Below are 12,982 nucleotides of genomic sequence, written 5' to 3'. Positions count from 1 at the left end.
ACAACCCTAGGTGTTAATCAGAATAATTACTCCTTTAAAAAAGGTTTAAAAAAAAATTATTGTAAGGCATTTTTATTTTGTTTTATTTTTGAATACATGACTTGTTTTGAAACTAGCCTGGAAGATTCTTTGTTTTAAAGGTGATTTGCATGTATTGATTGTGACGATCAATTTCTATATATATATATATATATATATATATATATATATATATATATATATATATATATATATATATATATATATATATATATATATATATATCATATATATATCACATTTTCTAAAATATATATATAAATATATAAATCATCACTGGTGTCCAACAAACCGCAAAACTTCTGAAATTCACATTACGTCATTAAGACATCCGATTACTCAAGAATAACAATTAGAATACAATGACACATTACTACTTTTTGTTTTGCTAATTTGGTATTACATCATTACCAAAAATCATCACTTCATATTATTAAAACGGACTAGATTTGGCTGATTATATCCAGTTATTGTCATTTCATATTACCTTGCTTTGCTTTTAATCACCCCTGTCAATCTGAAACACTCATTTATCTTTCTCTATTTTTCTCAGCAGTTCCTGCACTTTTTCTCCTTTCATGAAACTCACCGCAATTGGCTCATTACATTTCTGTTAATTAGCCAATAAAACCTAATGTTTTTAAAGCACCTTGTTTCTTTTCATAGCCTTTTGTTCTAGAACTTTTTTTTCTTCACTTCCAATTAGATCCTTCTTAAACGTGAGTTCTGTAGCGCATGCACTTTCCATAAAACAGCATTGAACAACAGTGACCTTTTCTACGTTTCATGCTTTCTTGCCTACGAACTGGGGGAATATTGCATTTAGGCGTTTCTTTCTGTTCGGCTTTGTTGTACGAAACGCATCACATTCCACTGCCTCCCAATTTCGAGTCTCTTTTGTACGTGTCAGCCGCGGCGTTCTTCCCTCATGTTTAACTGCGAGAAAGTTCTAAGAGTCAGTTTGTTTGTAAAACAAGGCAATTTAAACGAGCAGCTGGCACCAGAGATCAGTGTCTAACAACACTTTTCTGCTTCCTCCCTGATGCGGTGCAGATCGATGTCTAGACATACATCTGTTGGTGTGCCCCGCTACTCTTCATGGAACGGTGCATTGAGAGGCATGCATTGAGAATGTGTGCGTCTGCTCTGTTTGCACAGACTTGTTTAAAAAGAGCCGGATCCTTCAGAGGGCCGATGAATGACAAATCAACAATCTGTTTGTAGACACTCCAGTCAGTTCAGCGTTCCCTCGTATTGGTCGACGGTTACCTTCTCAGGTGCCCTTTCTAGAAGAGTTGGCTCACCTATCTGTCATTTGCTGCTATCGTCATGATCTTTTGAATAATATTTATGACTTTGTCATTGGCTAATGTTGGAGAGTTTGATATAAGTATAGCTGATTTACTGACCGCCATTGGTTAAACAAGAAAATGATAAACTCAGGCAGTCTCAAATAGAGCCACGGGTCTATGCATCAACCTATACATTTCTTACTTGTAAGTTGTGGATGCATAAAGTATTTTACATCACCTTTATGCACATTCTACTGAAAAAAAAAAGAAGAAGAAAAACCCAAACCAAACAGATGCATTAAAGTGTCTGGTTTTCAGATGCTGCAATGCTTAAAATGCAGAGGCGTGCATCATTTCTTTTAGCTTTCCTGGCACTCCATCTGCAATCCTTAAAGTATTTAAATTTGACATACCCAAATCATTTTGTTGAAAATAATGCACAACACTCTGTGCCGAGTGGCCAATTTGTAAGCCGCTAACTTTCCCCTGACTTTGTGCTTCTGTTCGTGCAACAGAAGCCGCTTGATGTGAATGTGAACGCCCCGTCTGAATCCCATCACTGTGTGAGTCCAGGAACGCAGCTATTGTTTGAGATTGATCAGTCCTTGGCCCAGTTCTGAAGGCTTTGTAGGGGCCTTTCGCAATTTAGCATCCTCCGACAGAACTGTGTGTGACGTAGTCACGTAGATCCCCCCCCCCCCCCAATTCAACGTGTGACCACATTTCCTTACTTTAGATTGACCCCGCTGATCCTCCTTTTGTGCTGGAGTGAAGATTAGGGAGCGAGCAAGTCGGGCTGAGGGCCTGCCAGAGGCTCGGCAAGCCTTATTCCTGCCTGAAACCTCCCTTCTGCAACATTCCCAGTTCCGGCCCATGCCAGTCTATATGACTTATGGAGTTTGGGCCTTATACTGCCAATCCCACTTAGAGTGCATTTTTCTGATAAACAAAAGCACATTCAAGCTTTAGCTTCTCATTTCACACTGTGTGCTTTGGCTCGGGGCAATGCTTTCCTGGAGCCCTTGGCCTACAGTCCAAAGAATGGCTCCAGTTGGCTTTCCTTAAAAAAAAGGGAAAAAAAGAAAAAGCAGCCACATGTGGAGGATTAGACTCCATCTTTCATCCTCCACGCTCTCTACTCGCCCTCTTCTACCCAAGCCCACCGGCTCCCCCTCAGCGCCTAAACTCGCGGACACACAAACACCCACACGTGTATCCGCACCTCCAGCTCCTGATCAAACTTACCTCAGCAGCTTCGGTCCAGCTCATCTGCGAACCCGTGCCGCGGTAAGAACTTCTTTGGCAGTCTATTTAGGGCACTCGCGAAACAGAATTTGCATTATCGTTAGCGCGTGTGCTGGTCTGTACCGGCCAAATTCACAGCTTGTAAGTTTCTGAGAAAGTTTCTCCTTTGTTTCCGCTCACCGCCCACTGGCCTTTGTGGATGCAGCCGTTCGCAATCGGTTGTTGTGTGTAAATAGTTTTGGAAACATGTTAAGCACACAATATTACGCATATGGTGCTTGCAACCCGATGATAGTTGCACTTAACATATTCCATATTTTAAATGCGTGTTACTTGAGAAGCATGCACCAGATGGAATGATAGAGCAGTGCATGACAAACATGACTCTTAATACACCCACTATTAAAATTGCTATGCCTCTGATCAGACAATAGGCAACCCTATGCGAACCCTTTGTCTTCAACTTGACAGGAATATCAGAGCGGTTATTAGAGGAGGATGTGAAATGATAGCTGTGTTGCAGGTTGACCCCCCGAGGGCATGGGCTGTCTCTGGGAACAGATGTGCCACCCACTCGCAACAGTTGTACTCTTCCCACAATGCCCTGGTGGGAGTAGCTTGGGCTAGAAGAGGACAAGATAATGCTGTGTGTGTAAACTGCTTCGCCCTCTGCGTTTGGGACTGGGGCGCATCTTGGGAAAGGTGTCGAAGGCCGGAGACTTTTCAAGCAGGCCAAAGCTTCAAGGTAATCGCAGGCCGATTGGGAACATATGTAGACTTCACAAGTGCCATCTGAAATTTTCTTCTAAAATGATCATTTTTATCAAGCTCGTATGTTTATGTTCAGTTATTTCACTGTAATGGCAATGAAAATGACCTATTAATTGTCATTAAAGTGAAATTACTGAACCTATACAAGCTTGATAGAAATTTCAGATGGCACTTAGAGGCTTTTGCATCTGAAGTCTTCATATATTGTGTCCATTTGTGGAAGTGAAAGTGCATTTTTTTATAGGGGTGGGAATCTTTTGCAATCCCACGATTCGATTAAAATTCTTGATTTGAATCAAATTTAAATTCGACATATGCATAGATTTAAAATCTATGATCAAATCTACATTGCTTCGCCATTTGCGATTGGGAATGGGGCGCATCTTGGGAAAGGTGTCGGAGACTTTTCAAGCTGGTCAAAACTTGAATCTTTTGTGAATCGTTAGTGAATCTTTTGAAATCCCACGATTCGATTCAAATTCTCGATTTGAATCAAATTTAAATTCGAGATATGCATAGATTTAAAATCTATGATTAAATCTACATTGCTTCGCCGTTAGAGATTGGATCTTGGGAAAGTCGGAGATTTCCCAGCAGGTCAAAACTTCAAGGCAGTCGCAGGGAATCTAAATGGTGTCCCTTTTTGGAAGTAATAGTGCTTTTTTTTTATGTTGTCAGCTTCTTGAAATGACCATTTGTAGCGTAAATGTATTTGGAGGCGACTCACCAAAGGCCAATCTCGAGACTAAGACGAAATGATATCCGTTTCATTCCCACATCATTAAATTGGATGCACTGGGTGACAGCTTGACTCTTGGGGAACATGGCCAGACTGATGAAATGAGATCATAAGCGAGATAAGCGTTGTGAGTGCAGGGACTAAGTGGAATGAACGCTGTTGACACATGAACTGAGCAGTTGCACACGACTTTGTGCGGAAATTCGTGTGTCAATACAGTCGCTCATTTTCTCTGATCCCTTCCCACAGTCCCTCACCCCACCGGCTTCCCTCTGTACGCCAGCGAATGAGAGTGGATTATTGGAGTCTTTGGGTTCACAATCACCTATTTTGCTGAACTTCCTCGTGCCTTTTATTTCCAGGTGTATTGTTTTTGATCCGAGGCGCTTATATACTGTATTGTGGTGGCGAGCAGTTAATTGTGTTTTATTGTCCGGGAGCTTCATTGGGTGTTTTGCCAAAACCCAGCAGGTTGTCTGTAGATAATCACAAACTTCCTGTCACGACATAAAGAAATTGCTTATTAAGAGTCGCCCCCGCTTTTTTTCCATAAACTTTGTGTGGGGTTTTTGCCACTTAGCAGAATGCTAAGGAATCTCAGCTATGAAACTGAATAAAAAGCTTTAATTTTTCCAGCTCATCAGTGTTTAAGGTGGATGCGTCACTTCATGTCCTCTGTGACCATTTCCAAGCAAGGCGAACAGAAGGGACCGCCGCTGCCGAATGCACATTGATCAGCTTCGCCTTCCTCCCCCTGCTTATTTATTTAATCTTTTCAGAGCTAGATTTGTAGATTCATTCAAACTCTTGAGATCCCGTGTGTGTTATTCCCAGAGGGCAGAAATTAATTCCTCCTCCTTGTCGTCCTCCTCCTCCTCCTCCTCTCTTTCAGCACTAAGGTGCAGTGGGCTCTCTTTCTCTCCCCTCCGAGAGAATGCCGAAGAGGAGGAACCAGTCCTGAGGGAATCTTGTCTATATAGTATTTCATCCACACTTTAATCCGCTGCTATGTTGAATGGTTCATAGGGAATAAAAGACAAAGCTTTTGTTTATGATTCTAATATTAGCCTCTTGGCATTTCTTACATAAATGAGAGCCTGCCCTACGGCAGCACTATTGATTTCCCACATCCACAAAAGTCAGCCTCCGTCCTTACAAAATAAGGCTCAAGAGATTACGGGAAAATAAAAAGCGAGCTGAATTCCTGTTATTTTTGTCGGATTGACCGCTAATATGAATAATTCAGGCGGCATCACTGCTTTGTGGACTTTGGTTTGCTAAGAAATTCGTCCCAGATTCGTTAATAACGACATCGTATAGACATTAGAAGCAAAAGTTAGTTATTAGTTAAATGTCCTTTAGACAACACCAAAGCCCTATTTTGAAATGCACATTTGCTCTATTAACGCTTCTGTCGGGTATATGGTTTTTGTTTTTCTTCACAATGAACAAAATGTATTTAAATCCTTACAGACACATCAGCGCGTAATCCTGGTCATGTTGGGGTTCGTTTCCCATTTCAGGCTTGCAAATGACTGCATTAAGCTAATAAACAGCAGAACTTCGCCTATATTAGAATCATTAAAAAATATATTAATCGTAGATTACACCTCTTAATGCAAAAGGCATTTGCATTTTAGAAAACGAAGGACAAAAGCGCCCCGGTTCTTTTATTTTGAGGAAGCGCTTGGCAACCCTGAAATCAGCGACAGGTCTTAGAATGAAAGAACGACAGGAAAAGATAGAACTGTAATCCCAATCAATGCACTTCATAAAGCACCTTCTTCCTAAAATGTGTGACTAATGTGCACAAATCTCTGGGTTTAAAAGCTGTCAGCGGAGATGGCTAGAGTTGTTGCTTTGCCATTCATCTCCCCAACGTAATAAACCGACTCGTTTGTTTGTTCTGTTTGCTTTCTTCCTTTCGTTTTGTCTTTCGTCTGAGCAAATGTACCTTGAGGTCTTGTGTAGGGTTTCCCTTTTCAAGCTGAGCTTCGACAAGCCTGCGTGCTTCGTGCTTCCGTAATGACATTAAACAGGAACATTTAAAGGGCTTTCGGCGAGAGCCGCATTGTCTGCTCTGAAGGCTTCCAGAAAGGGCTTTTATTATGTTGTGGATTTAATGCCAGTGTGTGTTACCTGATAACATTAAAGCAGAGAAGAACGAAGCAGGAATATTCCCACGCTGGCAGAGCTTCAAGAATATTGACCACCAACAGGATTTCAGCTGATGCTGGGCATGTATATTCATGGGCGCAGAAGCGCCTGATTACCGCCAATACAGAATTATATCTGGGGAGGTTTAATTCATTAGCTCTCATTTCTTTTTATCTAGCTTTTGAGTTGCGAGGTTAGCGTGCCGGTGCCGAGCTGGATAAATGTTGTTTGTTGCCGTCTTCCAGATGGATGAATGCGGCTGACGCTCCTGCCCTCCTCGTTTTGCCGAGCTCTCCCGGCGATCTTCGAGTTCTGTTAAAAGGAGCGAAACAATGACACATTAGTGAAGTATTGTGTTCCCCGGGGCGCATTAAACCTGTCTTGCTTTGTTTTAAAACTCATTTGAGCACCTCAATCAGGGAACGTCGAATGTGGACTTGTTCAGGTGTGCTTTTGCTGCTGCTTTTTTTTCCCTATCGAAAATGAAGCAAATTAAACCTATAAAATGAAGTTTACTTCCAGTTGAATTGATAATTCCCGCAAACCTAGGAAAACTAGTCATTTTCACTGGCGTGTTGGAGGTAGAAATAATGACAGTGTTTCAGACTTGTTTGATCATCCCTAGCAAATCTGAATGGTAAATTTATTCCGCAGGTGTTGCACATGGAATAATGTTTTAGCATAATGAGGATAAGATGTTGATGGGGGTACAGTACTCAGATGCTCAGTATTTTAGACACAAAAAGCCCCCCGTCATTGATCCATGCTGAATGCCAACGATATATTCACTCCAAGGTTGTTGTTAACCATCAAAAGTTGCGTCTGTGTTCTTTTGCAGGAGTGAAGACTCATTTGCGGGTTGTATAATTGCAGGCGCTTATCATTATGGCTAAGGCCTGAAACACACGCAGATTCGCTTCTTGCGGCTCAGACACAGGTACGTGTTGCATTCTCCGGTTTTCACTTTCAGGTCAAACAGCCCTGCATCCCAAAGTCCATACTATCCATCCTAAATAGTATGTGAGATTAAAATAAGTGTGTCCCAAAGTATCCTATCTCATATAGTATGTTGAAAAGAGTATGAAGAAAGCATGTTGAAAAGAGTATGTCAAAAGTCCTACTATTCCCGGTGGATTTTCGAAGTGTGGATCCATGCTCACAGTAACAGCTAATATTACCCACAATCCACCGCGCTTTGGATGAGAAACTACAAACACGAGTAAAAAGTGTTAAAAAAAACTACAAAACATGGCGGATATGCGCGACCGACGGTGTGAGGTTTAGATAAAGGGTTTGAGTGACTAATCAAAGTTTTACCTGATAGAAAAATATTGATTTAATGTTATCCGTGCTGCATCTGCAATGACAAGGTGGACTTTAATGAAGATCCGTTTGGCTTTTAAATGCATCATTATGCATGAATATGAGGAGAGTCTCCGATTGAAAGACCCGCGATTCTGCATTTCTCTCCGATACGGTAGGAAATTAATTGTGGAGGATTTTATCTTTGACGAGATGATTGACAGGCCAGTTTACTGTGACAAGATGCAACAAAGACTCAGTTGTATGAGTACTTGTGTACTCTTTTGCTACACACTCAAAAGTATCTACGTTTTCTTCTTAAAAAAAAAAAAAAAAAAAAAAAAAAAAGAGTACACACTTTTAGGGCGTAGTAGGGCTGCACGATTAATCGTATTTTAATCGCGATGATGATATCTACCTCTCTCGATTAATTAAAAAAAATCGTCGCGATATTTGCCCGCTCGTTTTTAATCCTGAAAACGCTTTTTTATTTGACATTTGCATTATCTTGCATTGTAAACAAGTCCCCACTAGCACTGATGTTTGTGGTTGCCAGATCTGAATAGCTTAAATCTCCCAAATTACCCAAACAGAGCTTTTCTCTTACATTTTATGCCCCGTGTTTTACTTAAGCCTGTTTTATACTTCTGCGTCGAACTCACGCCATAGCCTCTACGCTGTAGGCAACGCGTTGGTTTTCATTTATACTTCTGCGTCGTTGTCCGCGTTCACGCGCGCAGAGGGAGCATGTGAAACCCGAGGGAGCGGTCCTAGCAGACCAATCACAGCGCTTGCGTCCGCGTAGAGTTGACGCGTTGTTACATTTTTGGAGAGGTGAACGTCAGGGTACGCCGAAGGGTACGCGCGCTACACACAGCCTAAGACGTAGCTACGGCGTAAGTTCGACGCAGAAGTATAACTTGGGCTTTAGTCGGTGCAATCTGGCAACCCTGTGCGCGCGCTTTACACTGCGGAAAAAGCACTGATCTCCACAGCGATATTCTGTTTACACGAAATTGTTATACAGCCAGTCTGTTTCTTCACAAGCCACTGTGACTAAATCTGTTTCTAAATGAGTTTCACTGTTCTATTTTTTGTTTTCATGATGTGTCGTGAATCAGTTGAAAACACGACAGCCACTGCCCGTTTTCAGTGTGTATCAACAAGTAAGTTAAGAATATTTTTCTTTGCAGTACGTATTTGCTGAGCGATCTGGATCTGTAACGTTACTTTGTCTCATTTTCAACCGAAATGTGTCGCTTATAATGTGAAGACACATCACAAAGCGCTCATCTAACGTTAAATCATGCCATTTGTATTGACTTGCTTTCTGAGAAAGTTGTAGTTGGTTATGAAGTCTGATGGTTTGAAATTAACACCCGCCAACCCGCCAAATGCGGCTAAAAATTAACTTTGGCGGGTATTGCTGTCAAATCACTGGCCAATTTTGCATATTATTATGTTTACTCACTTTGCTGGGGAAATTCGTGTAAACCAAATCTGCTCGGATTTTGCGCAAATACTCGTGCAAAACCATTAACTGTCTCTTCTAATTTTTCTATAGTTTCTCAAATGAGAATAATCGTGATTAATTATCGCGATTATAATTTGGAGTAAAATAATCTTGATTATTATTTTAGCCATTATCGTGCAGCTCTAGGGCGTAGTATAAGTAAGTGAATTGAGACATGTCTGCTTGTTTAATAACCGGCAGGTGAAGGTTTGATTGGTGGTTTATATGAGCATTTGTCCCTGCTGGTAATTCTCATTACTACACCATTATGTGTGTTAGTTTTTTGCCTTTGATGCTGGTTCAAAAGTAGCTGTGTGTGGACTAGGATATTTTGCATGCTTAGAGTAACATTTCATTTTATTATAGTACTGTATGTTTTACCAGTGACCTTTTTGACCTTTTTTCCCCCCTAATACAGGTTGACTGCATGGCATTTATTGCTCAGGTGATAACCTAGAAAAAAAAATTTCCAGAACCGAGCACCCATGAAGCAAAGATGGCAACACAATGGTTGGGGAACTCTATCGCCCCCTTGAGTCTGGAGGTGAATTACCGGCACAGCATCACAAATACACATTAAGCATGTACAAAGGTACAGCGTTTGAAATGTTGGCCAAGTCTTCACATTTGCATTTATTTATTTATTTATTTGCCAAATCCTGAGCAACAACGCTACTAATTTCAAGACAAACAACAGGACAATGTAAGATTATATTATATTATATATATATACATACACATACATGCACAGTTCTCAATGGGCTGCTAGTCCAATCAGGGACTCTCAATTGCTATTATAGTCTAAACGCATTGCTCAACCAGATGAGGTGCTGAACTCATGGTCGATCCCACGTGCGTTTATCTCGCCCATATTACTCTATTATCCTGGTAATATGAAGCAGAGCTAGTAAAGGCTCGGCAGCGTCTAGGAATCTATTCACTTGTGTGTAAATTACAGAGGCGCCCGGGGTGTTCTCTACCCTCTCTCGCTGGCACCTTGCCCCGTCTCATCCTCGCACACATGTACAAGACAATGACTATTACCCGACACACCTGGGTTCTGGGCCTCACAATCTTCTTAATATCTTTTAAATCTTCACATAAGGTATGCCTTCCATAGGGCTTACAATACCATTTGCTCTAATAAACTCTTTTGGCAGAGGTGCACGCAAGCTGCTTTCGTCGGCCCCCGGAGAGAAGAGCGTAACGCGGAGGGCGAGGCATCCCAAAATATGAGGATAAATCGCAGGTAATCCTGCAGGACCGGAGCACTAGTAATCAACACGCTTCCAACTGGAAACATTTTACAATTCTTCATCTTAATTTAACTTTTTTTTTTTTTTTAATCTTTACCTGGTAATTCTTAGCAGCAGGTGCAATCATTTGCACTGGTGTTTTGAAAGGCAAGGCTGTCGAATGCGAAGCGGAGAGCTTTTAAAGGGGGGGACGGGGGCGATAAGCAAATCAAATTAATGACAATGAGTGTTTGTGGAGAGAAGGCAGGCAGAGAGCTTGTTTGAGCCCATCGTGCGTGCCATGTTAAACACTTCACTCGCCGTGGAGGGGCTAATCCAGTCTCCGACAGCTAGCTGATTATACGAATAAACTACACACGCTCGCGTCGAGAGAAAGGAGCATCCCTCGTTAACGTTCAAGCTCACTCCAACAAGGAAGTAATTAAGACGCCACCCCTTCCCCCCGCAAACCAAACCAAAAAAAAAAAAGAAGAGGAATGATTTTAAGTGTTGTCTAATAGAGCGGCTTGAAGGTGTTTATTTTATATTGTCTCGGTGCAGAAGTCATTATGCGGTTGAAGGGGGCTTACGGGGAGCTAAACGCAGCGAGGCGAGTTTGAGGAAAGTCTGATGCTCCGGGCTTTTCTCTGCGACGCGCTCCAGAGTTGCAGAAGCATATGAACTGTCGCTTGTTGTTTTAAATAATAGATTGCCTTCCCTAAATTCCTGCCTGATATTTTTGGCAGAGTCAAGAGTCTTTCGGATGGGCAGCATCTGTCAGACCTCGACGCAGGCCAAGAAAACATTCCCCACCCGAGCCGGAAGAGGAGAAAAGCACATGTAAAGCTGGAATATTGCGACAGTCGGCAGGCACAACTTTTAATGGATTAAGAAGTTTCACATTCTTGTTGAGCACTTTTGTCGTTGGTCGTAGTTTTTGCGTGAGTGTTGCGTTGCAATTGAGGGTTAAGTAGTTTAACAGTGATTGCAGTGAAGTGATGTTTGATTATTATCTCCTGAAATGGCAACTCCTCCAGCTTTCTGTTCTCTTAACAATAGTTTAATTGTTAGTTTGGACACCCACTCAATAGACAGGCCAAATGAAGAGCAGTAATGAAAAATAATTATGGGGGAAATGGTATGAAATGAATACATTTTCAAAAGCACCTGCATCTCTATTTTTTTTTTTTTTTTTTTTTTTATGAAATATATTTTGATTAGTCATGAGAGCATCTTTACCGTGATTCATTCAATCAATAACACGTCTGAATTTTAAAAGCACCTTCACTGAGCTCTATTTTGAATGAGTTTTATCATTTTATAATGATCACTTTGTACTTCTGCTGAAGTGTGAAATGAAGCCTAGGCGGATACGGTTTCTCCATGTGTATCAGTGTTTACTTATAATATATTATATTAATTACAGTTTAGCTTTATTATTTTGTATATATATATATATATTTATTTATTTATTTATTTATTTATTTATTTATTTATTTATTTATTTATTTATTTATTTATATTATTATTATTATTATTATTATTATTATTATTATTATTATTATTATTATTATTATTATTATTATTATTATTATTATTATTATATTCTTCCTGTATCCCAAATAGCAGAGCATTGGGTTTGATTCCCAGAGAATGCATGAATTTATTTTAAAAAATGTATAGCTTGAATGTAATATGTTGCTTTAGATAAAGTATCTGCCAAATGCATAATATATTATATAAAAAAAAAGTATAGTAATATATATTTATTTACTGTTTTAAAAGTTTGATGTCAGTAAGATTTTTGTTTTTTGAAATGGTTTTATTCAGCATGGATGCTTTAATCAAAAGTGACATTGTAACATTATGTTACAAAAAATGTTTTATTTAAAACAAATGCTGTTCTTTTTAACTTTCTAATCACCAAATAATCCTGAAAAAACAATGTATCACGGGTTTCCACAAATATATGAAGCCGAACAATAATCATAAATGCTTTTTTAGCTGCAAATCATCATATTTGTGAAGGATCATGTGACACTGAAGACTGGAGTAATGATGCTGAAAATTCAGCTTTGATCACAGGAATAAATTACATTTGACTATATATTAACATAGAGAACAGCTATTTTAAATTGTAATAATATTTCACTATTTTTACTGTATTTTTGTCCAAATTAAATGCAGACTTGGCTAAAAAACATGTAAAAATGTTACCGACCCCAAACTTTTGAATGGTAGCGTATGCAAGTGATTCATTCAGCCCGATTCAGAGTCGTCTGATCGATTCAAACCTGTGTCATCAAATCGGCACTTAAGACGCAATATAAAATTGTGTTGACTATTTATTGTCAGTATAACGCCGCTCTCGATGCGGGAAACACTGATGCGCGTGATTATGCTTCAGTAAAGGCAGGCGCCCTCTTTCTCTCTGGCCAGGGGCGAATGTCCCTCCCCCTTGGCCCCACTAGGGCCAGAATTCCTCCACGTGTGTGTGTGTGTGTGCTACGCTAGGATTGCTTCAGACAAAGGTGGCTCACTTGCCAGCCACATCCCTACACCACCTAAAGCGCCACATTTGTTCCCCTTCCTCTCGTCCACCAGGGCGGCGCTGAAGTGGACCCTCGGGACACTGGAGAGTGAATAAACATTTTTCATGCTTTTTTTTTTTGTGTCTTTTCCAAAAAAT

The 12,982-nt window shown here is 40.3% G+C and overlaps 1 protein-coding gene across 1 annotated transcript in view; it reads left to right on the top strand.

The window, feature by feature from the left end:
- LOC308703952 (uncharacterized protein) overlaps nt 1-12,982 on the top strand; it is a 57,849-nt gene that overhangs the window by 33,891 nt on the left and 10,976 nt on the right. The window contains exons 2-3 of the mRNA XM_081387999.1: nt 7,082-7,180; nt 9,477-9,602. The gene's annotated coding sequence lies outside the window, so the exon portion shown is untranslated. The remainder of the gene's footprint in view (nt 1-7,081; nt 7,181-9,476; nt 9,603-12,982) is intronic.

Source organism: Scardinius erythrophthalmus, assembly GCF_964197995.2.
Source record: "Scardinius erythrophthalmus genome assembly, chromosome: 16".
Lineage (NCBI taxonomy): Eukaryota > Metazoa > Chordata > Actinopteri > Cypriniformes > Leuciscidae > Scardinius > Scardinius erythrophthalmus.
The sequence above is the reverse complement of the archived record's forward strand: the minus strand, read 5'-3'. Positions and strand labels throughout refer to the sequence as shown.